Below are 24,036 nucleotides of genomic sequence, written 5' to 3' on the forward strand. Positions count from 1 at the left end.
AGACCTTGCTTGCATTCCGGCATCACGTAGACCACTCCTCCTGGACTTTACTCTGCACTTCAAAGTTGATTCCTTTCTTTTCCATCACCCCGACTACATTTCTATTCCCTCTGTGCCCTGCTCATCTCTGGGTTTCAAGAAGGAAAGAATATAATCAACTCATTCTCACCAAGACGTCAATAGCATATTTTTTCTTAACATGTTAATCCTTCAATAGATGTCACTTAGGTTTGTTGGGCTGGGTGTGGTGGCTCATATCTGTAATCCCAGCACTTTGGGAGGCTGAGGCAGGCGGATCGCCTGAGGTCGGGAGTTCCAGACCAGCCGGACCAACATGGAGAAACCCCGTCTCTACTAAAAATACAAAATTAGCCGGGCGTGGTGGAGCATACCTGTAATCCCAGCTACTCAGGAGGCTGAGGCAGGAGAATCGCTTGAAACCAGAAGGCGGAGGTTGTGGTGAGCCAAGATCGGGCCATTGTGCTCCAACCTGGGCAACAAGAGTGAAACTCCGTCTCAAAAAAAAAAAAAAGGTTTGCTGGATGAGGCAAAGCCTTAAACTGACAAACTAAATATCTGATGGGTTTTGTCTGCCAAGAGGCCTGAGGCAGAACAGATCAGAGAGAGCAGTAGGGTGTAGTGGCAAGGAGCCAGCTGGTATCCACCTGAGGGTTTCCATTTGTACTGGCTTTTCCTGGGATGAGAGGGTCTGCAGATTGAAAAGTTGCCCTGCATCCTTTTCACTTAAGATTGATGACCTTTTAAGTTATCTCCTAAAATTTTATGTCAGGCTCAGCTTCTAGGCTAAACTCAGCAGGTCAGCCCATAAAACTTTCTGCCTTCAAAGAAAAAGCACTTCTAGAAAGAAGCATTTGCCATGTTCCTTGGCAGAGGGAAGAGAAGTCATGAAGACCTTCCCTAAGAGAATTTCAGACACCTAATGGGGACTGTGGACATACTTTAAGCTAAGATTTGGGACCATCTCCAACATCCCCAAATCATACCACATGTCAGCCTCTTATAATGGATCATGTAATCCCACCTTAGGTAATATTAGATTTTTTAAGTTTCCTATCACCAGTTTATAACAAAACTTCATGAATGGAAACACACACAAAGTTAATGGAGTTGACATGATGATGGTCTGTTCTCCCTTTTCTTTACTTCTTTTTTCAGGCTAGGACTGATCTTGGACAAAACTATCCCTTCCCTTTTCTAGGGCCAGATTTCTAGACACCCAAATTTCTGTTTTCTCATCCTCCCTGTGTGTTCTCCAGTCTGGGATTACTGTGCCCAACCTCCTGGGCTCCCTTCTTTCCCTGTCACACCATTCCTCCAGTTTAGCTGGCTCCAACTTTCATCTTCTCTAGGTCCAAGGCTTCAACTAATATGGTTAACTAATCAGTGTTACAGTGTGACAGTGGAAGAAGACCATGGGTTATCCCAGGTAACCAGTGTTCTGTATCTAGAGACATTTAGAGGCAACACACCAGGCAAATATTTACTCTCTGCATTAGAGAATATAGACTGGTGATGTTACTAAGTGCATTATTTTTAGCAGAGAAGTTAAGCAGGTGGTAACTGGATTTTAAAAACACCAAAATGTATTCCTAAATTAGCTCTGTCCGGACATCTCTTCTTTCTCTTCTCTGTCTCTCCGTCCATCACTCTACTTCCTCTTTTCTAACTTCCTCTTTCTCTTGGCATTTTGTTCCTTTTATCTCAGGTTATTAAGATTTAACATCAATACTTCCCAGATTTAGATTAATGTGATAAATATAACCAAAAGCCTCAGTTGCCCCATTTATAAAATCAGAATTATTTTAGTTCTAAGAGTATAGCTAAGATAGTCTTAGTTTCCTCCATCTGAAATATTTTATAAACTACATGTACTATAACATGTACGTATTAGTGAATTAAATTTTAAAAATAAATAACTCCATGTGCCCATGTTTGCCCCATGTTTGCCTCTCCCTAGTCCCAACCTTACTCTCAGATAACCATTATCCTGAAATTGCTTATGATTCTCTTGTTTTCATGTTATTGTTTTTACCATATGTCATTATAACCCTAAATAATAAATGGTTCATTTGTGCATGTTTTTAGACTTTATATGATATCCTTTGTTTTTAGACTTTATTTAATATATTTTGTAAATACTTTGGCAACTGGCTTTTCTTCTCAACACTATGTTTATAAAATTCAGCTCTTGGCCAGGCATATAATCCAAGCATTTTGGGAGGCCTACGCATGAGGATCACTTGAGGCCAAGAGTTCTGGACCATCCTGGGCAATATAGTGAAACCCTATCTCTACAAAAAAATAATTTTTAAGTATTAGCCAGGCATACTGGTGCATGCCTGTAGTTCTAGCTACTCTGGAGGCTGAGGTGGGAGGATTCCTCGAGCCTGGGAGGTCAAAGCTGCAGTAAGCCATCATTGCACCACTGCACGGCAGCCTGGGCAACAGAGCAAGCCTCTATTTCAAACCCCAGTCAAAATGGTTTATATCAAAAAGACAGGAAATAACCAATGCTGTCAAGGATGTGGAGAAAAGAAAACTCTCTTGCACTGTTGCTGGGAATGTAAATTACCACAACTATTATGGAGAACAGTTTGGAGGTTCCTAAAAAAACCTAAAAATTAGTACAACTATTATGGAGAACAGTTTGGAGGTTCCTAAAAAAACTACCATATGATCCAGCAGTTCTATTGCTGGGTATATACCCCAAAAGAAAGGAAATGAGTATATCAAAGAGATATCTGCACTCCAATGTTTGTTATAGCACTGTTTACAATAGCTAAGATTTGGAATCAACCTAAGTGTCCATCAACAGATGAATGGATAAAGAAAATGTGGTACATATACACAAAGGAGCAGTTGTCAGTCATTACAAAAAAAAAAAAAAAAAAAAGAGATCCTGTCATTTGCAACAACGTGGATGGAATTGGAGATCATTATGTTGAGTGGAATAAGCCAGGCAGGGAAAGACAAACTTCACATGTTCTTACTTATTTGTGGGATTTAAAAATAAAAAGAGTAAGACCTGCTATTTGATAGCACATTAACTTAATAGCGTATTTTAAAATAACTGTAAAGAGTGTAATTGGATTGTTTCAGTAGCTCAAAGGATGTAATCCCAGCACTTGAGGAGACTGAGGACACGCAGCATTACTCCAGGTAATGTGCTTGATTTCAGCATTGCCATGCCTGGTGTCAAATATCTCATGTACCCTATAAATATATACACCTACTATGTGCCCACAATAATTAAAAATTTAAAAAAGACTCCATTTAAAAAAAGTCATCTCTGAGTGGCTGAGTAGCTGTAGTATCGTTTGATATCTGTTCCAGTGGAGAATGCTAGCGAGCATAAACACCATTTCATATCCATCCTTTCGTTGGGGGACATTTGGGTTGGAAACTCAATACATTCATTATATATGTTATGAATATATATGTTTTTGTGAAGATATAAATGGATTTCTGTTGGCTATACATATGGGGAGTAGAATCACAGAGTATGCCCATATTTACCTTTATTACATAATGGCAAACTGTTTTCCAAAGTAGCTGTATCCATTTATATTCCCATCAGTGTTATATGAACATTCCAGTTGCTTCACTGTCTTGCTAGTATTTGATATTTTCCAACTTTTAAGTATGTGCCAATATGGTGGATGTAAATGGCATCTCCTCATTATCTTAATTTGTATTTCCCTGATTACTAATAAGGTTAAGCATCTTTTCATGTTTATTGGTCGTTCCTATTTCCTGTCTGTGAAATGTTTATTCATGCTTTCTGCTCATTTTTCTATCAGGCTGTTTTTCCTTTTTATATTGATTTGTAAAATTTTCATAAATTCTAGATGCCAGTGATTTGTTGGTTATGTGTGTTGCAAATATCTTCTTCCAGATTATGACTTGTCTTTTCATTTTCTTAATGGTGGTCTTTTGATGATCAGGAGTTCTTAATTCTAACGTAGTAAAATTCATCATACTTTCTCAGTTAAAACTTTGTGTATCTTATTTAAGAAAACTAAGGTCATAAAAATATTTTCTCATAACTTATTCTAAAAATTTAGCTTTTCACATTAGCATCTTTAATTTAAACTGGAATTGAAAGTTGGTGGGTAGTAAAAAAGAATGAGATCATGTCTTTTGCAGGAACAAGGATGGAGCTGGAGGCCATTATTCTTAGCAAACAAATGCAGGAACAGAAAACCAAATACTGCATGTTTCCATTTATAAGTGGGAGCTAAATGATGAGAACTCATGAACACAAAGAAGGGAACAATAGACACAGGGGCCTACTTGAGGGTGGAGGGTGGGAGAAGGGAGAGGAGCAGAAAAAAATAACTATTGGGTACTGGGCTTAATACCTGGGTGATTAAATAATCTGTACAACAAACCCCCATAACACGAGTTTCCCCATAAAATAAACCTCTACATGTGCCCCCAATCTACAATAAAAGTTAAAAAAAAAAAAAAGAAATTTGGGCTATGGTGTGAGGTAGGAGTCCAATTTCACTTTTTTTTTTTTTCCTATATGGATATCCACTTTTCCAGTACTATTGCTTGTTTAGACCCTTCTTTCCTAAATGATCTGCAATACCAGATGTGTGACAAAGCAAGTTTTCACATATGTGTGTCAATTTCTGGGCTCTCCATTCTGTCTACCTCTATGCCAGTAATTACTGTGGCTTTCTATTAAGTTTTGATGTCTGGGTAGAGCAGGTCTCCTATTCTTCAAGAGTGTCTTGACTATTCTTGACCTTTGCTGTTGTATATGTAATTTTAAAGTCAGTTTACCAGTTCTGTGACAAGCTCTGTTAAGATTTTAATTGAAGTTACATGGACTCTTTAGATCAATTTGGAGAATATTCACACTCTTATACTGATTTTCTCTTCCTATGATTATCGTACTTCTTTTATTTAGGTCTTAATATCTTTCTATTGAGTTTTATAATTTTGTCTATAATGATCTCACATGCATATTGTTAGGTTAATTCTTAAGTACATTACGTTTTTTGTTCTTCTTACTTTTTTTTTTTTTTTTTTTTTTGCCTTGTCACCCAGGCTGGAGTGCAATGGTGCGATCTTGGCTCACTGCAACCTCTGCCTCCCGGGTAAGAGTGATTCTCCTGCCTCAGCCTCCCAAGTAGCTGGGATTACAGGTGCATGCCACCACACCTGGCTAATTTTTGTATTTTTAGCAGAGTCAGGGTTTCACCATGTTGGCCAGGCTGGTCTCTATATCCTGACCTCGTGATCTGCCCATCTTGGCCTCCCACAGCCCTGGGATTATAGGCATGAGCCACCACGCCTTGCCCTAAATTATATTTTAAAATCTTTGCTACTGGTATTTAGAAATAAAATTTAGTATTTATGTATATCTTGTATAAAACAACCTTGATAACCTCTTATTAATTCTGATAATTTGACTGTAACTTACTACTTTTCCTAATCTTATTGCACAACCTGGATCCTCCAGTAAAATGTTCAACCAAAATAACACCATTTATTTGTCCTTAGTTTGCAGAAAATGCTAGTATTCCAATATTGAATATATTGTTTGCTATGTATTAAGGAAGTTTCCTCCTATTCCTAGTTTGCTAAGAGGGTTATTTGTTTAAATTATAAACAAATATGCTGAATTTTATAGAATATTTTCCCATCTTTCAATATGATATGATTTTTCCTTTACCTTGTTAATCTAATTTTTGTAAACATTTTATAAATTTGAATATTCTGACCTATGAACATAATGTATTTCTGCATCTATTTAAGTCATTTTTAAAATTTGTGCTAATTTATGGGGTACATAAGAAATTTTTTATATGTATATAATGCGTAGTGACCAAGTCGGAATATTAGGATGTCCATCACGTGAGTACAATACTTTTTTGTAAGTATAGTCATCCTACTCTGCTATCAAACATTGCATGCATTTATGCCTTCTATTTTACTGTATGTTTGTACCCATTAGCCCACTTCTCTTCATCCTCCTCACCTACCCCACTCACTCTTCCTAGTCTCTGTTATCTATTTATACACTCTCTGCCTCCATGTATTCAAATATTTTAGCTTCTACGTAAAAGTTAGAATGTGTGACACTTGTCTTAAAGAGAATTATTTTAGCATTTTACATTTAATGTTTATATAATTGCTAGGTATCTTTTATAAGGTTAAAAAGTTCCTGTCTGTTCCTGGTTTGCTTAGGATTGTTTAAAATGAAACCTTAATGGATACCAAACCCTTTTTCTACATTGATCAAAATAGTCACATGCATTTTCTCCTTTATTTTGTTAATATGATGACCATAAAAAGATTTTCTGATGTTAAACTAACTGCCTTCCTGAAATAAAACTAACCTTATCATGGCTTATTATCTTTTCAATACATTGCTGGATTCAGGCTGCCAAATTTTTGTTTATTTGTTTAGATGGGGTCTCACTCTGTTGCCCAGGCTGTAGTGCAGTGGCATCATTATAGCTCACTGCAGCCTCGAACTCTTGGGCTCAAGAGATCCTCCCACCTTGGTCTCCCACTACAGCCTGCACCACTACATCCGGGTTGGGTTGCCTATACTTTATCTGTGATTTGTGCACCTATATTCATGAGAAAAACTGCTCTGTAAATTTTCCTTCTTATACTGCCCTCGTTTGCTTTTGGTATTAAGGCTATGCTAGCTTCATAAAATGAGTTAAGTCATTTTCTTAATCTGTTTATTCTCTAGAAGAGTTTAAGACTGAAAATCTCTTCTCCTTGAATGTTTGTCTGTCTGTGGTTTTCATTCGATTCCCCTCCTCCCCTCTCCCCAGTCTTCCTTTCTCCCATCTCTTCCTCTCCCTGTTGCTCTCTTTGTTCCTTCCTGCTATATTCACTTTCTTTTTCCTTTCCTCTACCACCAGTAAGACCACCTTTGATTTAAAAGCATTACAAAATTGGCCTGAAGCCCAGGCATCAGGATTTTTATTTTAATCAATGTTTTTAACATTCCCAAATATAACATTTTTGTGTGTGTTTGATGTAACCAATTTGTACTGCCTAGCTGTGAAAAAAGAAATCTTGCAGTCGTCTAAAATAATAGTGATTGCTAAATGAGAATTTCAATTATCTGTCCGTAATTACCTATTTTGAAATATTTTTGAAATGAATTCAGTCCCATTCATGACGTGGTACTTCCAGATTTCTCTGCCTTGTGACACTCAACAATGAAGGGAAACAATTCCAGGATGTAAAGAATACATCAAAATTTAATGAGAACAAGAGCCTTTTCACAAATAAGCTATGCTGATTTTCCAGGTTTTTCTATAAACCTTCAATTCTATGCTTTATGTTTCATAGATATCCTCCTTCTCCTTTCAAATAGCACAAATGCGATTTTCTTGAGGGAGCATTATTTCTGGATGGTAAAGATTACTTTAATTCTCTGCAAGAAAAACCTGGGATGTTTCCCTCCTTTACTTAGTTGAAATGTAAATATTTTAAAACCTTCCATATCAATATGGAAGTTTTCTCCCAGTGACTTAGTGGCTAAATACCAAATGCTCTTTACAAAATGCAAATCGCTTATTCAAAATACAATTAAATTATAGCATATATAGTTTATAAGTAATTATAGTCATATAATGTATGTAATTTGGATTTCTTTGGGTAAAAATCTATAAATGCTGCTACATTCAAACCAAGAAATAGTTCTTTTTGGAAATACACTATAGCAAAAATACCATTTTCAGGTAAGATGTAAAGTAAGTAGGGTAGATCTTTCTGAAAGAATACCAATTAAGCCTTCCTCTTCAGGAATTCTGTGGGGGTCCTATCAGTTAATTCGGTCATTTTACAATGAGAACAGATACCAACCTCGGAGTCTGGATTAATTCTATGGGTATGAATAATGATTGTTAAGATTACTAGTGTCCATTTTTTTTTATCACTTCTTTTGAGCAGTACCCCCTCACCAAAAACAAAAACAAAAACAAAAAACCAAAAAACTTAATTGAATTGAAATATCCTAAAAGAAAGATTTCTGAGTTTTCATAGGTCTAACCAGAAATCCCATTAAACTCAATCTTTCGTGGACACTGTGATAAGTCACCTAGATGTCCGTCAGGAAGGACTTTGTGTTAGTTTCCTAGGGCTGTCACAAAAATTACCACAAACTGAATGGTCTGAAACAACATGGGCTTATTTTTTCAAAGCCATGAAGGCCAAAAGTGTGACATCAATGTGTAGGCAGGGCCTTGCTCTCTCTGAAGGCTTTAGAGGAGAATCCTCTATGTTTCTTCTGCTTCTCATGGCTCCAGGCATTTCTTGGCTTGTGGTTGCATAATTCCAGTCTCTGCCTCTGTCTTCACATGGCTTTTTCCTCTGTGTCTCTGGGTTGTCTCCTCTTCTATCTCTTAAAGGGATACTTGTCATTGGATTTAGGGACCCCCCCCCCCCAGGTAATCCAGTATGATCTCATCTCGGGGTCCTTATTTACATCTACAAAGATCCTTTTTCCAAATGAGGTCACATTCACAGGTTTTGGGGGTTACGATGGGGACATATATTTTGGGGGGCCACCAATCAATCCATTGCAGACTTATTCCCTGGACTCCTGGGAGAGCTGCCAGAAGGAAGTCTCAGCTGTTAGCCTTCTTTGGGGATTGCCTCAGCTGAAAGAAGCTGCCTTGTCCATGGTCAGGGTTCCCTCTAGGGGGAGCTCATACCCAACACTGGTCAAAATGGGTACAAAGGCCAGCTTGGAGCTATACTTCAGAACTACTCCAGTTCCAGAGCTCACACTCTAGTGAGCTGAGGCCTTCATTAGAACTGCACCAGGCTCAACTTCTCCTTGGCCTTCGTCCTCCCCTTCCTCCTCTCCCTGGTCCTCCTGGTCAGTGTCTTCTGACTCAGCTTCGCAGGGAACCCATCCTGAAACACTTAGATGAAAATCATTCATTCATTCATTCATTCACTCCTTTTTTCATTCACTCATTCATTTTATTTCATTCAATAAACATTTATTGAGTACCTACTGTATGCCATGTGCTTTCTTTCACAAGTATGGCACAGTGATCATATTTGAATCTTTTGTAAATCAGGATCTTCTAGTGCCTCAAACTAACCATCCTGAACCTCATTTGTTAGTTGTAGATCTTAAAGGTTTAAGACAGGAACTCATAATTTATCCTAGAAGTTATCTTTTGTTTTGAATAAATCCCAGCCTAACATAAGCTTTTTTCTGCAGTGATATGCAATTTTTCCCCCAATAAAGGTACCTACAAAATACATCACTTGAGTGGTCTGATCTATCAGGATTTGCCTAGGTTCTGGATTTTCTGTGTTGTTTAAGGTCTATCTTTTAACCTTATTAAAATGGGTAAGTGGAGAAGAAATGACAGACTTCCAGTGTTAGAAGCACCACAGGATTTCAGAAGGTTAAAGCACTGCCAGAACCAAGGAATTATCCAGCCAGCCCAAATTCCTTGTATGACAAATGGGAAAACTGGGAGTTCATCCCATAGCTGCCTTCACCATGTAGAGTATGGGACTTCTCTCTGGTTGTTGTATATATGGGGCTGGGGGGTGTCTTTCCATTTCGTTTGTAAACTCCTTCTGGGCAAGATCTGAATCTCATGTTTTTCTGTCCTGCTCAGTGTGTAGAAAAATAAGAAGGAAGATTTTGAATAAATAATTGATTGATTGAGCCCTCTTCATCTAGCGAAACTGCTCCAATCATGTAGGTAGTCAAGGGTCTTAATTTTTTATATGCAGACCTCCAGAGGAAATAATGTCCCTCATCACTTGAATCCTAGGCTTAACAATAATCACTGTCAAGGAGTTCCTCCTAAAAAATAACCCAGCTTTACAGAATAGCCCCAAAATGTCATAAATATGCACATAATTTGTACTAGCCCTTTTCTTTGTAAGTAGTTCACAGATAATAAACCGGGTTGGAAATAAAATCAGTACTTTTTTTAATTTGAAATGTTTAAATAGCTACTTAACCATTATTTTTACTCCACCTCATTCCATAAAGGATTCAAGGTCACTTACAATAAGACACACATTTTGATATTTTAAAAAATAAACATGATGTGCGAAAACTGAAATAGAAAATAAGATAAAGTACAGCATAATGTTAATATCCAAAGTTCATAAATTGCTAGTGGGAGGCCTGAAATCTGGCTCTGAGCATTCCAATTAATTGATAATAACTACTTTTATAGAAGGCAATAGAGTGGTCCAAGTTCCTAGTCATCAGAGTCTACTTCAGAGTCTACTTCATCTGAGATAATAAATCTAAGTCAATCACAGTAATCCTACCTCTTGTTAGTAAGTGTTTTAAGAATCTACATATGACTGAATTCTGATAAAACAGACACAGGAGAAAGTCTGTGGGGGAGGAGAGATTTCCAGGAAGTCTCCTCATTCTTAAATGAAAGACAAGAAAGGTTTGGTTCCTTTCTTTCGCTGGATGGTGTTGTGGTTGGATATCATGCTTGGAACTGACAAGTGTCTTGCTATCAGCCTGAGAATGAAGCCAAGACATAGAGGAGGGAAAAGCCAATAGAATCCCTGCCAAGAGAAACTGATGCCCTGACAAGGTGCCCTGGAGCCACATGACCTCCGCATCTCTGGTTTTGTGAGTTATAACATTTTCTTTAAGACAATGTGAGTTGAGATTTTCTGTTACTTGCAGCCAAATGCATCCAGAATGATATAAAAGTAGCATTTAAGAACAAGGGTTTGAAATAGACCTGCTTCTGCCATCTAACTTGTACTATGTAAACTTGAGAAATAATTGAAGTCTTTATTTTTTTTTTTTTTTTTTTTTTTTGAGACGGAGTCTCGCTCTGTCGCCCAGGCTGGAGTGCAGTGGCCGGATCTCAGCTCACTGCAAGCTCTGCCTCCCGGGTTTACGCCATTCTCCTGCCTCAGCCTCCCGAGTAGCTGGGACTACAGGCACCCGCCACCTCGCCCGGCTAGTTTTTTGTATTTTTTTTTTTAGTAGAGACAGGGTTTCACCGGGTTAGCCAGGATGGTCTCGATCTCCTGACCTCGTGATCCGCCCGTCTCGGCCTCCCAAAGTGCTGGGATTACAGGTTTGAGCCACCGCGCCCGGCCATAATTGAAGTCTTTAAACATGAGTCCTTTTGTCCATAATTCAGGGTAGATAATGGCTACTATACAGGGTGGATATAAACATGTAATGGAGAAAAAAGCATGTAAAGTGTTTAGAGAAACTAATGCATAGTAAGTGCTTGATAAAGAGATGATTTTAACACTGAGGAGAAATACAGATAATCAATACACAATTGTCTGGCTCTTTGAAATGACAATGGAGTTTTCTGAGGCTGTAATTCAGGCTCTTAACCTGTCTTTAGTGACCATGGAAGACAACTGACCACTTCTTGCTGTAAAATAAGCCATTACACTGGGTGCGGTGGCTCACGCCTGTAATTCCAGCACTTTGGGAGGCCGAGGAAGGTTGATCACCTGAGTTCAGGAGTTCGAGACCGGCCTGGCCAATATGGTGAAACCCTGTCTCTACTGAAAATACAAAAATTAGCCGGGCATGGTGGTAAGCGCCTGTAGTCCCAGCTACTCGGGAGGCTGAGGCAGGAGAATTGCTTGCATCCGGGAGGCGGAGGTTGCAGTGAGCCAAGATTGCACTATTGCACTCTAGCCTGGGTGACAAAACAAGACTCCATCTCAAAAGAAAAAAAAAAAAAAAGAATAATATACTGTATTTAATTCTACTTAGAATAATATACTGTATAACATTTCTGGCACTATAGAACAATTTATTACTTTTGTATTTGTAATTTTTAAAAAATTATGCAAATCAAAAATACAGAAGCAAAACGAAAATAAAAATAAGATATAAACCACCCCTCAGAGATAACCACTCAGTATTTTGGTGACTACTTTTCCTGAACACACACACACACACACACATATATTCATATATATAGGATCATTATCTATAAACACTTCTGTAAACTGGGTTTTTTTTTTTTTTACATAGCATAACATTGCAAGTACATTTCCATATCAACAAATACATTTCTGCAAATATATTTTTGCAACAGCATTTATAATCTCTACATAGTACTCTATTATATAGAATCTGTATGTTCTATATTATAAGTAATATGCACAACCAAATCATTAGTGTGGGATCCTGAGGCTTTTCTAAGTTTTTGTTGTTATAATTAAAAGCACTATGATAATTGTAGCCAAATTCCTTTTAAACCTTCTTATTAAACTCTTAAATTCCTTAGTGTAATTTCTGAAACATGGACTTGCTGGTTAAAAGTATTTGTACAAAAGGCATATAGCGTGGTATAATGGACACTGGAGACTCAGAAGGAAGGTCCATGGGAGGTGGGTGAGGGATAAAAAAACTACATATTAGATACAATGCACACTAAAATCTCAGCCTTCACCATTATACAATTCATTCATGTAACCAAAAATCACTTGTAACCCAAAGCTACTGAAATAAATATATATATATAATTTTAAAAATAAATACTTAAAAAACAAAGTATTTGTACAATGTTCTTTTAAATATATATTGCAAATTTCAAAAGGTACATTTAAATATTTTTATAAATAATGTTTCTACTTACAGAAAATTATATTGGCCTTTTAAATAATTATACCAAAATTTTCAGTTTATTTCTCTATACCTAACAGCATCAAAACAAGGTTGTTACATTATGATGATGATGAACTTACTATTCTGAAATTGTAGGTTTTATTTTTACTCAAAGTTAAAATTCTTCCATTATTTACTAGCTTCACGCTTTCTTGAATTTCTTCCACACTTGGAATACCAATAATTGGGTTTTATAGCCCAATCTTTTGGTCTCTTAATGTAGGTAAATCTCTTTTGTAGTTCTATTCATCTTTTGATTAACTTGATCATATTGCATAGAACAGTAAGCTGCCACTATTTAAGTGAATTCAATGAAGGCAATGCTAGGCCTTTTTGATTTGCAAATTTACTTGAAAAGCCATGTCCATATAGCAGTTAAATGCTCAGTCTTTTGATATTAGCACAGCATGAAAAGCAACAGTTTTTATATTTTGGTGGCATACATTTACTTTAAAAACACACATACATATATATATGCATTTCCTACCATGATATGCTTTATTGCTTATAGACATGAAATAAAAAAGTTAGCTACCAAGCCAAATATTTGAAAATGTGTTTTGTTATTGCTTTTTATCTGTATAAAAGACCGTAGTTGCTTCCTTTTCTGCTATCTCAACCTTAGCAAACAAGAGTACAATTTAGCACTTTTCCTTGATGATTAACTGTCTAAAGGCCAAGAAAATGTTGATGGTTAGGCAAGGGAGAGAGTATTTCTACTTTGTATTTTAGCCTATGTTCACAGCATAAACTACTTCATTCACACGAAACTGAGAAAAAGCTAGAAAAATATTACCATTTTAGGGACAACTGTTATGACATGCATGAGTCTCCCTAAGTAAATCTAATGTAAATAAAGAAGATGCATTAAAAGATAATACACTAATTCAATCTACTTGATGCACTGTGAACATGAGATTTGGCAGTTCATTTTTATGGGGAAATCTGATATTTAGAAATATAACAGATTGTACACTGGTATTATGACTCTAATCATCTGAATGAAACAATAAGCTAATTATCTATAATGACTCACTGTTATACTTTCAACACCTTTAGGGATCAATTTCACCCAAAAGTGAACCAAGCCAGTACCACATGGTCTGCTCTCAAGCAGTGACCTCTCTGATTCAAATGCAAAATGCTATTGCAGATGAAATTCACTGGTACAAAATGTTCAATAGAAAGATTACATTTCCAGTGGGGCAGAAAGATATTTGCCAGCATCTCATTAAGGCTTCGATACAAAGTCTTGGATTTCAATCAGCATTGAGATAGAATGACAATAATCCAGTAGCAAGAATGTAGCTAGGGCTTTGTTTCTGTAAGCATTATGCATTTTTCCCATCTAAAATAAAATCTTGAAAAAAATTCCAAGAGAATAGATATGGAAAGAAATAACCTTGTAGTCATTTTAGTGTCAGCCACAGAACGCGTTCTGTGAAGCCTCTGCGGCCTGATAACTTTGCCTCTCACTCAGGGAGGAGAAGGTGACATCATTTACATTTAGGCCAACACGTGAAAAAGGCTGAAATTCTCTGCACTGTAAATGTGGCATCAATTCTTCCACCTCTGCAGCCCCACCTCCCATCATTAATATAGTCCAGCCATTTTATCACCAGCATTTTCTTTTTCCCCTAGAAGTAATTTACTGACTTAATGGAAATGTGAGAGATTTGCTTTAACAGATTTTATGAATTTAAGCAAAAGGTCCTGCCGAAGATTTCTCTGTGGAGAGAGGTTATTCTTTGGCCAGGAGACATTTGTAATAGTTCAGTAATCAAAAAAGATTTGCCTTGGACTTGCTAATTTGCTCAATCTCTTAAGTAACAAAAGGGTCTAAACTCTGCCTCTCAATTTAAAGTGAGCCCCATAAAAGCTTCCAGCTTAGCAAGAAATCTAAGAATCCACAATGTGAGCTTTTAACCCCATTTCAATTTGTGCAAGTGTAATATCATTAGGGACCAATTTCTACTACAAGGTAGTTGTGGCTTTTCAGGGAATTTAGTTCTTTATCTAAGAGGTGGCGAGGTAGTGGAACACACGAAAGAGGACAAAGTACTGCAGAAATAAAGTTTGTTTTTCCTGAAGGATCAGAATCCGGGAACATTGCAAGAGAAAGCCTCATTCCTATGAAACTTTTGGTTAAATACTGCCAAGTAAGAATTGGCAAAATCTGGATTGGACTTTGATTAGGGGGTGAAAAATTCAACTGTACTCTTCTTAATTTTCATGGTTGAATCTGAAAAGGATACAATTAGGCAGAACTGTGTCACTGTCTCCACAGCTGTGTCCCCAGTATCTAGAACAGTGCCAGGCACTAGGATACTCAATAAATATTGTCTGAATGAATAAACTGCAATAGAACAGAGTCTTCCTCATTGTTTAGTCATGGAAAGAACAGTTGCTTTGCCTTGGGTTGTATCAGTAGCCAGCCATTCTTTGACTGACTTTTTGGGGCTGGTTGCTGCGGCTCCTTCTGCATCCAGACACCTTTTTCTGGAATCAGCTAATCCAATTGTGCAACTTCATGGGAAAATGTATGATGAGTAATGGGGCCTCTTAACTGGGAAAGAAAATAGAAGAAAAATAACCTGTGAATTTATCATCTTGCCCCAAACCTTGGTACGTTAAAAGAAATCTACACAATTGAGAGCCATATTTGCTGGAATTCCTGAAACAGTTTTGATTTTAAGTATCTTGTCTCCCTGTCCCTTAAGTCATTGGCTGACCATGTGCTCATCACAGACTGGAAGGTAGGGAGAGCAAAAAACTAAGAGAGCAGGAGGGAGGTAAGAGGCTCTACCCAAGCTTAATTTGAACTAAATTATCTCCTCTAGATATGTCATTCTGTTAATTATTAAAAACTCCATCACGTATGGCAAGCCTCCTACAGATAAGGTAAAAAGGTAATACCAGGAGCTGCAGGACTAATTATGGTTGCCTCATAAAGTATGTATGAAAAATCGGTAGCTAAGAAAATACAACACATTTTGGAAACTTGGAGTAGTTCAGTCTGACAGACATGTAAGCAAGAATGTTTCAATATTTTCAATATTATCTTTGCCTCTGGTAATATTCTTCCTAAACACCTTGCCACTTCTAGTACAGTTTTTCCTGATCATTTTGTACAAGCACTGTCTGAGGACTTTACCTGGTCTGTCTCATTGCGGCTAGTCATGTTTATTAATTGGCTAAGTCATACTGAAGTCTTTCAACTTCTGGAACAAAGAATAACAATAAAATCACTTTGGTTAGAATAAACGTTTCTGGAAACTACTACTTGCCAGAGGCAGAAAAAAGAAAGAAAGAAAAGCAACAACACTTGCAAAAACACTTGCAGGGATTTTGCCCTTGTAAATAATCCCTACTTTTTTATTTTCAAAATAAATACGGGTAAATTTTTGTCTTAATTGTAATTTTTGCCAAAATAACACACATATGTCATTTACACAGTCAAATAGTAATAGAAGGGTCCCGTCCTGAACCTCCCCAGTAATAATATCTGTACTTTTAGCTGTTTCTTCTAATATTTTGATTTTTTTTTCTGACTTCCTACTATGGTAGATGAGAATTTGATTGTTGCCCACATATAGCCCCACCCTCCTCACCCCTGGTATATCTTCTTTCTCTTTTCATCCTCTTATGTAGTTTTGACATAATTTTCATTCAACCAATATTCAATGTTTACATTATTATCATTTTGTTAATATTATTCAGAGCTAAACTACATAGTATACTATAAATACAGTTTCTTGATGGTATAATTTCCTTGTATTTTTATTTGATTAATTCACTATGAGTCATCATTAAACTCTCTAAAAGACATATAAATATCCTTCCAATACATTTGGACATTTCAAGTAATCTAGCAGTTTCATTATAATCATTTTAGCCATGTCTCTACTGCATTCTCAGGCTCATATCTGGCTTGTGTCCAGGCCTGCTGTATGCTAAGAACTCCCTTCCCCCCGGCCTAGATAATTCTTTCCAGGTCTCATGTCTTCTTCCTTGGCATACTCTCTTATTTTGTTGAGCAATGTTGTTAAATTTTCTTTATATATATATATTACAAATTTGTTGTAATATTAAAAAATGTTCTTTTGGGTTTTTTAAGCTACATATTTTTCTGTGTTGAATTTTAATGCAACTTGCATACTACCTGAAAGTCAAAGATCACCAGAGCTTTTCAGACTGCCCTTTAAGAACTCTTATTCTATTAGCTTAAGAAATAACCAAAAACACATAGTTAGAACTATTCTTGTTGCTATGAGAAATACAGATAAAAATATGAGACATATATGAAGCTTACAGCATGTAAGATGCTGCTGCTGCTGCTGATGACTAGTGGGGTCAATGAAATCACCAGGGTCCCTAAATATGGGAGGGGGAGGCAGAAGTCAGAGTGTTAGAGCGATGCAATGTGAAAAAGACACTGGCAATTGCTGACTTTGAAGATGGAAGGAACGTGGACCTTCTCTAAAATCTGGGAAAGGTAAGAAAACAGACTTTCTCTGGCAGCTCCAGGAAGAAACACAGCCCCGTCAGCACCTTGATTTTGGCCTAGTAAGGCTCATTTTAGACAGCTGAACTACAAAACTGTAAGATAATGTTTGTATTGTTTAAAGCAACCAAGTGTGTGGCGATTTGTTACAGCAACAATAAGAAACTAATACATGGAGATAAGATGAATACATACACAATATTAGCAGTTTCATTGAATAAGATTATGTAATTATTATATGCTTAAACTGTGTTGTTTGGATCAAAACTTTAAAAGGCAATAGCAGAGAAAGGAAAAGGTAGTAGCTAACATTCATTGAACATGTACAACATACCAGGCACTACAAGACACCTTAGATTTGACATTTCATTGGGTCAGTTCCAGTGCTCCAGTAATTGAATAGGAAAGATGGAAAATAGAGAAAGATATTTGCCTTTGCATAAGAGGCTTACATACTCATCAGGTACGAATTTAAATGAAACTTGGGTTGTGATGCTCTATGTTTCTATTGTTTTGTCAAAGATTCCATTTAAAATAGCAATCATTTCAAAGAGTACAACTTACGTATTTCCTTCCTTCCTTCCTTCCTTCCTTCCTTCCTTCCTTCCTTCCTTCCCTTCTTTCCTTCCTTCCTTCGACAGACTGTAGCCCTAATCTCCCAGGCTGATCCTCCTACCTCAAACTCCAGAGTTGCTGGGACTACATGTGTGTGCCTCCATGCCCAGCTAATTTTTGTACTTTTTTGTAGAGCCATGTTGCCCAGGCTGATCTTGAACTTCTGGGTTGATGCAATCTGCCTGCCTCAGCCTCCCAAAGTGCTGCGAGTGAACCACCATGCCCAACCAGCCTATGTATTTTTTCTTAAGCAATGGACTTCCAACTTTTGAGTTGAACACAAATGACTTAACTCTACCCATTGCTAGTAACCATCAAATACACAGAGATGCACAGACACACACACCTGCACTGAATCAGCCAACCTACTGAAGCGCTAGGGAGAAGTTTGTGTTCTGAGAGAATCTGGCACAAGGTATATTAACCTGGTTGAGTTTTAAGTGTGTGAAAAAATATTTGTTCAAATTTCTTGATACTGGCTTGTCCTTTAAAGCCACTGATACATGCCACCTAAAACCTATAGCTAAACAAGAACAGAATAATTGTTCAAGCATCATAAATTAATCTGTTTGTTGACAGTTTTATTTCCTCTCATCAACTGGAGTTTGGTCTTGGAAATCTGGAAACCAGTGATCTATTTGGGCACAAAACCTACAACAAAAGAGCGAGATTGTTCCTTGATTCCTCCCAACTTGACAAAAGGAATCCTTCCTACGAAGACCAGATGCTTTCAAAGTCAACTTGGTTAAATCCTCCTAAAACAACCTCAGGGCCAATACAAAAAGAACACCAATGCTCACCTGCATATCCTTTTCACATGCAACAAATATATCTTGCTCTACGTGTGCTTTTCTAGGCAATAAGTGTTTCCATTTGTTTGCTTGAGGTCTTTGCAAGTCTTTTCTCTGAGAATCTGAACTGTTATTTTTAGTGATTTAGAATTCCAAGGCAAACATGCCAAGAATTGATGACAAGGGCCTGATTATTTATTTTTCAGTGGTTAATTATTTGTCGCATTTGTATTTAGAAATAACAAAAGGTTCTTCCCTTCCCTCTGCAGAAAGTTGCAATAATGTTTTCACCTCAGGCTTCAATCGCCAGGGCTATGGGGGTATTCTCAGTGTTGGGAACGTCACTAGTGTCGAGAATATTTATTTATTTATTTACTTGTTCATTTATTTTTGAGACAGCGTCTTACTCTGTCATCCAGGATAGAGTGCAGTGGCATGATCACAGCTTATGGTAGCCTTAGCTTCCCGGGCTCAAGCCATCTTCCCACCTCAGCCTCCTGAGTAGCTGGGACTACAGGCACGCACCACCATGCCCAGCTAATTTTTTAATATATTTTGGTAGAGATGGAATTTCACCATCCCAGGCTGGTCTGGAACTCCTGTGCTCAAGCAATCCACCCACCTCTGCCTCCCAAAGCGCTAGGATCATAAGTATGAGCCACTGTGCCCAGCCTGAGAATATGGGAATTTTTAAAGAGAGGGCTATATGTTTTTTACAATGTCATTAAACAAGAACCTTATGTAATCAAGCTTTTCCTTGACCGGTCCCTCACTGGTTGTAAGTTCTTGTGGTTTATAGAAAGTAACTAGAGATAAAAAGGTGGATGAATCTTCTGTCCAATCTGCCTTGTCTCATTTGCGATTTAAAGTGAAACATCATGCATTTACAATGCAAACTTTTATTCTTTACCTATTCCCAGATGTGAAAAAAGAAACTGCACCAAAATCCTAGGAGACAGAAGAAAGAAATCAGAAGATGGAGATCAGGAAATGTATGTTCAAGGATCAGGGCAAGGAGGAAAGAAAAGCGTTCTGAAAGACCTCTATTCATTCCATTAGGTAAGTTGCTTAAGCAAGTCAGGAAGCAACGGGCTTGAGAGACTCAAGATTTTTGTCTTATAATGTTTTAAAATTTTTAACTTAACAGCCGAGTTACATATTCGATCAGTTAATGACAATCATATAGAGCATATATGATTTCAAGTTCTTAAAATGGAAAAGAGGGAATATTGCATAAGGGAGTGTTTTTGGTTAAGATAATCAGGACTTGAGTAATATCCTCCTGCATTCCCAAGATAATAAAATCTGCCTTCTGGTTTTGGACCCAGTGTTTTGTTTATACCCTAGATCATGTCTCCAGAGATGTTTGAAGAAAATAAATTGTTGATTTTTAAAAATCACTACACTTTCTGAAGTGAACTGAGTGAATGGCAATAACTTTTTTTTTTTTTTTTTTTTTTAAAGACAGGGTCTCACTCTATTGCCTAGGCTGGAGTACAGTGATGTGATCCCAGCTCACTGCAACCTCTGCCTCCTGGGTTCAAGAGATTCTCCTGCCTCAGCCTCTTGAGTAGCTGGGACTACAGGCACCCACGACCATGCCCAGGTAATTTTTGTATTTTTAGTAGAGACAGGGTTTTACCATGTTGGCCAGGCTGGTCTTGAACTCCTGAACTCTGATGATCTGCCTGCCTCGGCCTCTCAAAGTGCTGGGATTACATCACACCCAGCCAATAATGCTTTAAAATAGTTTTTAAGAAAAAGTAAATTTTTAAGAAAAAGAAATTTTTCCTGATCAAATTCTGAACTAAGAAAGCAGTGTAATCTACATTATTTTAAATTAGCATTTCACAATGAGGTAAGCACAAAAAGCAAGGATTTTATTTTATTTTCCTAAATCCAGCAGATTCTATTCTGTTCAATGAAATACTACAAAAGACACAAAGGAACTAACATTTACAGAGCGCCTTTTGTGTGATTTAGAGTGCCTCCTATGTTGGGGGCATTGTGTGGTGATTTGCAGTAAAAATAACCCTCAATATATTCCTAAAAAGTAGATACTAGTATGCTTATTTTTCAGATAAGAAAACTGAAGTTCAGACAGGTGAACCAATTTGTCTGCGATCATATAACGTGTAATTGAAAGGACCAAAAAATTTTTTAATTCCAGATGTATTTTGCCAAAGCATGTGATCATTCCACCTCCCCACTCTGTTCTCAGGGAGTTAACTGTCTAGTAAGGTATATGACAAATTCTCAAAAACGTATAACAAAAGCTGAATGTTATAAATGTCTTTAGAGGCCGGGCGCGGTGGCTCAAGCCTGTAATCCCAGCACTTTGGGAGGCCGAGACGGGCGGATCACGAGGTCAGGAGATCGAGACCATCCTGGCTAACATGGTGAAACCCCATCTCTACTAAAAAGTACAAAAAACTAGCTGGGCGAGGTGGCGGGCACCTGTAGTCCCAGCTACTCGGGAGGCTGAGGCAGGAGAATGGTGTAAACCCAGGAGGCGGAGCTTGCAGTGAGCTGAGATCGCGTCACTGTACTCCAGCCTGGGCGACAGAGCGAGACTCCGTCTCAAAAAAAAAAAAAAATGTCTTTAGAGATATATAAACAGTATCTTGGTCTTCAAAGGAGAGAGATTTCATTGGGTGGAAGTGGAAAGCCCAAGGCCTAGCCTTCTGTGTAGGACGTGGTTTGGAATTTCTTGGCACAGCAGAGTGGATACCACCACACTAGAATGGCCCTGGAGTCCTGCTGACCAATGGAGACCCATCTGATCAGGACACATGAGACAGTTGAGTCTGGCTGAGAAAAGAATAGGCCCAGCACATTTCCTACTTCTATCACGGGTACCTGCTAGCTTGGACTCTTGCCTAGCTCACCCACTTGCACCCATCTTATCCACTTGCCACCTTTTCACTAACCCCAACCACTTTAGTTTCTTTCTCAGTTCCTCAAGTAATCCAAGCCCTCTCTCCACCTTCACTCCACTTCAGGGCTTCTGCACATTCCTGTAATCCCAATGTCCTCCAACACTGCCGTGTACTCCAATTCCTCCCCCCACCCCCCATATTCATCAGGATTCTTAGACGGAATCACCAGAAACTGACTTGGGCTGATTTAAGCCTAAAAGAAATATATTGGAGTGCATTGAGTGGCTCACAGAATTTCCGGGAGGGCTGGAATATCAGGTTTGGAGAACAGGAAGAAACAAAGCAAGCCTGGACAGAGCTTCAGGCAAGATCACACCTGAACCCAGTCTAAGAGGCCCCTGTTGCTTTTGCCTCTGCCGGTAAAGCTGTCATAGATAAAGGAACTCTGGAGTGGTTGCTCCAGAAACTGGAGGTTGCTACCACAGTCACTGCCACCAAAACCATTTCTCTGCTGTGCTTCTGAGTAGCACTAGTTCTTGATTCACTGACTTGGGCAGGTGACTCTGATCCAAGCCTGGCTCAAGTGCTCATACCCTAACTGCTAGGAAGGCTAAGAAAGTGAGTAAATGGGCTTTGGAGAAGCCCGCCTCCTACCAAGACTCACATAGTGGAAAGTCCTCACACACAAGAAAAGAATTCAGACGATAGGCAGCCAAAAAATGTCACTCCTCTATTATTTCCTTGCTTGCCTTTTCAAGACTGACCTCTTTACAGAGGTCTTCATTGAACTAACACCTCAAAGAGGCCTTCCCTCGACCACCTTATCTTAAAAGATCTTCAGTCTGTTCTTATCTGCACCTGGTTTGTTCCTTTACAGGACTTATCACAGTCGATAATTATAGTCCCCAGAGCAAATGAACCCTCCTTGGATTATCCTAGTTTGCGTGTATTATCTGTTTTAGCCTATTGGCTCTGCTTTAGTCAGTGAAAGTAAACTAGTATGTGAATTTCTATTTTCAATTGTTTCTATCTTCAAATTGTATTCATAGAAAATTTCTTTGTTTCTAAACCCATTTAATAAATGGTGAACTAAATTATTATGCTGTTCAGAACTCTTATGTGTCCCATAACCTAAATTAGTCATGGAACCCTGCTGCTTCTCCTTATAAATATTCCTCAGATCTATTCCCAACTCTCTCATTGTCTTCTTTCATCTCATTGTTTCTTACTTAAATTTTTAATTGGTCTCCCTATCCCTGCTCTAGATTCCCCACTCATCCATCTTCTATACAACTACCAAAAATATATATTTTTAATTTTTAACTTTTACTTTTTAATTTTGTAGATACATAGTAGGTATATATATTTATGGGGTACACAAGATATTTTGATACAAGCATGCAAGGTATAATCATTACATCAGGGTAAATGGTAACCTCAACCATTTATCCCTTGTGTTATAAACAATCCAATTATACTCTTTGGGTCATTTTTAAATGTACAATTAAATTATTTTTTACTACAGTCATGCTGCTGTGCTATCAAATGCTAGTTCTTTTCATTCTTTTTAACTATTTTTTTTATACCCATTAACCATTCCCACGTCTCACCTACCCTCCCACTACCCTTCCTAGCCTCCAGTAATAATCCTATTCTCTATCTCCATTAGTTCAATTGTTTTGATTTTTAGATCCCACAAATAAGCAAGAACATGCGATGTTTGTCTTTCTGTGCCTGGGTTATTTCACTTAACATAATGATCTCCAGTTCCATCCATGTTGTTGCAAATGATAGGATCTTATTCTTTTTTATGGCTGAATTGTACCTCATGTAGTATAAGTACCACATTTTTATCCATTCATCTGTTGATGGACCCTTAGGTTGATTCCAAATTTTAGCTTTTGTGAATAGTGCTACAGTAAATGTGAGAGTAAACATTCCTATACATGAATAACAGACAAGCAGAGAGCCAAATCATGAATGAAATCCCATCACAATTGCCACAAAGAGAATAAAATATGTAGGAATACAGCTAACAAGGGAAGTGAAGGACCTCTTCAAGGAGAACTACAAACCACTGCTCAAGGAAATCAGAGAGAACACAAACAGATGGAAAAACAATCCATGTAGATGCTAATATCCAGAATCTACAAGGAACAAACATGCACATCCTGCACATATAACCTGGAACTTTAAAATAAAATAATTAAATTTTGGTCTTTATGCCCAAATTGTGTCATTGATCATTAGTGCTCAACACTATAGTTGAATACAACAGTTCAACTGTTAACATTTGTTATTTTATATTATTGTATGTATTCTACTTGGGATGCCCTATAACCTGTCAACAGAACAAAGAAATAAATCCAAATGAATCAAATTTTTAAAAATACTACTTTCTCTTGGCTTTTTTGTTTTGTTTTGTTTCGGAGACAGGGTTTTGCTCTGTGGACCAGGCTAGAGTGCAGTGGCACAATCTCGGCTCACTGCAACCTCCGCCTCCCAGGTTCAGATGATTCTCCTGCCTCAGCCTCCCGAGTAGCTGGGACTACAGGCGCATGCCACCACATTCAGCTAATTTATTGTACT

The 24,036-nt window shown here is 37.7% G+C and overlaps 1 long non-coding RNA gene across 1 annotated transcript; it reads right to left on the bottom strand.

The window, feature by feature from the left end:
- Positions 1–14,720: 14,720 nt before the first annotated feature.
- Positions 14,721–21,823, bottom strand: LOC103876312. The gene is made up of 3 exons (XR_635499.4): positions 21,738–21,823; positions 15,813–15,879; positions 14,721–15,224 (listed from the first exon to the last, which is right to left on the bottom strand). It is a non-coding gene; the product is annotated as an uncharacterized LOC103876312 (long non-coding RNA).
- Between the last annotated feature and the right edge of the window lie 2,213 nt (positions 21,824–24,036).

The sequence above is a fragment of the Papio anubis genome, chromosome 10 (genome assembly GCF_008728515.1).
Source record: "Papio anubis isolate 15944 chromosome 10, Panubis1.0, whole genome shotgun sequence".
Taxonomy (NCBI): domain Eukaryota; kingdom Metazoa; phylum Chordata; class Mammalia; order Primates; family Cercopithecidae; genus Papio; species Papio anubis.